The sequence below is a fragment of the Perissodus microlepis genome, chromosome 23 (genome assembly GCF_051167445.1).
Source record: "Perissodus microlepis isolate ML-2025 ecotype Zambia chromosome 23, ASM5116744v1, whole genome shotgun sequence".
In the NCBI taxonomy this organism is placed as follows: Eukaryota; Metazoa; Chordata; class Actinopteri; order Cichliformes; family Cichlidae; genus Perissodus; species Perissodus microlepis.
The window spans coordinates 12,024,776-12,028,190 of NC_140482.1; the positions used below are offsets into that span (position 1 = coordinate 12,024,776).

Below are 3,415 nucleotides of genomic sequence, written 5' to 3' on the forward strand. Positions count from 1 at the left end.
GCCATTTTTTAATGCTTTTTAGACATTTTAGATAGATAAATGGTTCAAAAGTTAGAACAGACACTCATTACAAGGAGGTCTTTGGGTCATAGTATAAAGTCAGGAAAAAGACAAGCATGTATGAGTTACTAGCAATAGCACCTTTATAACCTCAGCTATGACTTCCTCCAGTCTGGCAGTAACAGACAGGGAATTTGGCACACTCACACACACACACACACTTGGATCACAGTTAATCCAAATTCCACCCATCCACTAACAGTGGGTTTGTTTATGTGTTAGTTAATTTGCAGTGTCCCCATGAGTCGAGGACCCCCGAAAGATTAGAGAAACAAGAGTATCACTTTGTGTGTGTGTGTGCGTGTGTGTGTGTGTGTGTGTGTGTGAGTGAGTGAGTGAGTGAGTGAGAGAGAGAGAGAGAGAGATTCTCTCCCTTCGGCTGAGTGTGTTTACTTCACTGGTGAAGAAAAGAAGCATGCAGGACTCCCACCTGCCCTGATTAGCATTAATCATGCCCACCACCCATCAACACCCATACCCACGCACTCATACCTCCCCACCAAAAACCCCTGCTGCGCCACTGATGCTACATCAAGCCAAAGACGCTTATCAGTTGTCAGCCACTCCTGGTGTGCTGCTGAAACCCTGCGGTGTGTTTGTTTGCTGAGCTGTAACTCAATCTGCTTAAAAATCTCATCCTTTGTTGAGGACGGACGTGGTTTTCCCCTGTGGATCTGTGAATGTCTTAGATTGGCAAAGGAAGCAACTGCAAGTTTTCGCTGTGTGTGGATGAGTTTTTCACTAACGCTGATAAACTCTCTGTGCAACTTTATGCAACCAGAAATAAACATGCTAAATAAGGAAATCCTGCTTTCCTGAGTATTTGCACGCACTGTATAAATAACCCACAGATAAATCTTGTGCTAAGACCGAATGTCATCTCAACATACTGTTTGTGCACATTTCAAAGATGGTTCACACTTAATGATCACCCTCTTAATCAGACTTCCATTTGGTGCGTCTCCTGTCTCAAGCTATTAAATCACAATTACAGCCCTGCTGCGGCTGTTTGTTAATGGACTGTAATGTATTCAGATGCATTAGCTCAGCAGAGAGCCTCTGAAATAGTTTCTGTGTAAAGTGGGGACAAAAAGACTCTGACGATGGGGAGATGGAAGAAAGCAACAAAAGGGAATATCATCACGTGGAGTTTGAATTCAGGCAGAAATTACTGGTGAAAAATTAAGATGTACAAGTATAGCGCCTTCACCTGGGCACAATTCCTGGTTCAGATTGTCTGGGTTCCCTACTGATGGAGCAGAAGATGGAATTGCAGTATCATTAACATAACTGTTTACCGAGCTAATCAACTTAATATGGACTAATCAGGTGGCTCAATAATTATATTTAAGCTCCATTGTAATTCTTTTTTCCTTTCTTATTAGCTTCACACTTGGCCAGTGTGGCTGAAACTCGCAAAAAGAAGGCACTAGGTACACTTACAGACTGTAAATAAAAGACAGAAATAGCCAGCTGCCAGCAATAACTTTGAGCTGGAATCACATCTGTTTGGGGAGCAAGCTTGGCTAACAAACTGCAGCAGTAAGCTGGAGCTGCCTCTATCAACATCTACCTGTCAATCACAGTGGCCACACCCATAACATTAAACCATGAAGTTTAAAAGGAAGAATTATGAAAAATATTTATCTTTTTAAATATTTATCTTTTCTTAAATAACACAAAAATATTTAAGAAATCTAAAACAAGAATAATGAATATGTCAAGCTTTGTTATTTGACATAGAATAATTTAATTTTTTTGTTAAAAAGGTCACTTTTTTTGCTCACTGTGGGGTTAAAAAAATAGAAAGCTGAATTTTTAAAGTCTTTCTGTGATGCAACAAAGACTTCAGTTTTTGGCACGTCCACACTTTCTTCATTTTTTTAGCATAGGACATTGTTCACAACATGACAGCTTCCACAAAATACATGTCATGGTCGGACGGTCCTTCCCGGGGCGACCTGCCTGTGTGTATATGTGTGTGCTTCTCTCTCTCTCCTCCTCCAACCAGTGGCTGACACACCTGCACCTAATTTGCCACCCAGCTGTCACTGATCATCCTTCGTTGTGGGCTGAGGTATTTAACTGTGTGTCCAGATGGCAGTCGACGCTGGATTGTACTTGAAGCTCGGTAGTAAAGAGTGTTTTGTGTCTTGCAGCTTAGCTTTAGCCGGCTAGCTTCCTCACCTGTGGTTTTTGCTCGTTTATAGGAGGAAGAGATACAGAGCTGGAGGTTGGAGAGAAGGAGCCCGTGGATTAAGCTATTGGAGGAGAACACACACTCTGAGAATCACTTTGGAAACTCACCTGCGCACCACTGGGAGTTTGGAGAAGATCACTGTTGGACTTTGCACTTCACTTTATGTTTTGAAACTGTTTTTGGGCACTGTAAATAAACGCACTGTGTACTTTGCATCCTGAGCTCCGCGACTGAGTCCGTACTTTCCCATTACCCGTGACAATACAACCACTATTCCATATTAATAGTGTAAGTGGAGTCCATTTACCCCTTTTGTTTGGTTTCTGTTTGTTTAGGTATCAGTAGCCAACAATAATTGTTTACTATGTCATCATTCCTGACAGCTTTCTCTTTCCTTTTGTGTTTCTCCAGTGAGATGATGCTGCATGCAGTTGGAGTTAAACTGCTACCAAACAAACGCATTTTACATTTAGCTCGAGGCACCTGGGGTTAAACGCTGCCTCACAAAGATATTGTGAAAGTGCAACCACAGCAGGAAGCAGTGCCCTAAAAGCACCATTAGCATTCAGTGTCTGCTGCAATTGTAATCATGTTAACCTCACACTGAAACCCCAGAAAACACAACTGAAGTCCACTTTTTTAACTTCTATTTTGCACGAGGCACAACAGTTGTTGTTCTTGTTTTTCAGCTGGTGCTATTCTTTTAATCATCACGTTAACAGCAACTTAAAAGTCAGCAACAGTGAGTGAAATGTAGTTCTTCCGTAAGCTAACTATTGGTTAACCGCTTTGCTACCAGATGGGTGAGCCTTATTCTGTGTTCATCCAGCTACTGAACACAGCTGCTCAGCTGGAGCAGATGTCCACAAATTCTGTTGCACAAGCTTCATCAGGCCATGCATACATACATTCTCAAATTAAGGGAACATTACCAGCATTAATAGCTGCATAAAGCTAGCTAAACCGAACAGGTACTCTGAAATTTAAATAACTTTATTTCTCAGTCTGCATCAACACAGCTCTAATTTTACAATTCAAGCAGCTCCCAGCAGTCAGCAAATACACCTGCAACCCAATCTACTGATTGAACTCTGGGGACAATGGACAATATTTAAGGCTTCTGGTGCAGACATGGTGTCCACATAGCAACAAACA

The 3,415-nt window shown here is 41.7% G+C and overlaps 1 long non-coding RNA gene across 1 annotated transcript; it reads left to right on the forward strand.

The window, feature by feature from the left end:
- The first annotated feature begins 2,006 nt into the window (after positions 1-2,006).
- Positions 2,007-2,481, forward strand: LOC146360973 (uncharacterized). The gene is made up of 2 exons (XR_014799522.1): positions 2,007-2,191; positions 2,271-2,481. It is a non-coding gene; the product is annotated as an uncharacterized LOC146360973 (long non-coding RNA).
- The last annotated feature ends 934 nt before the right edge of the window (positions 2,482-3,415 follow it).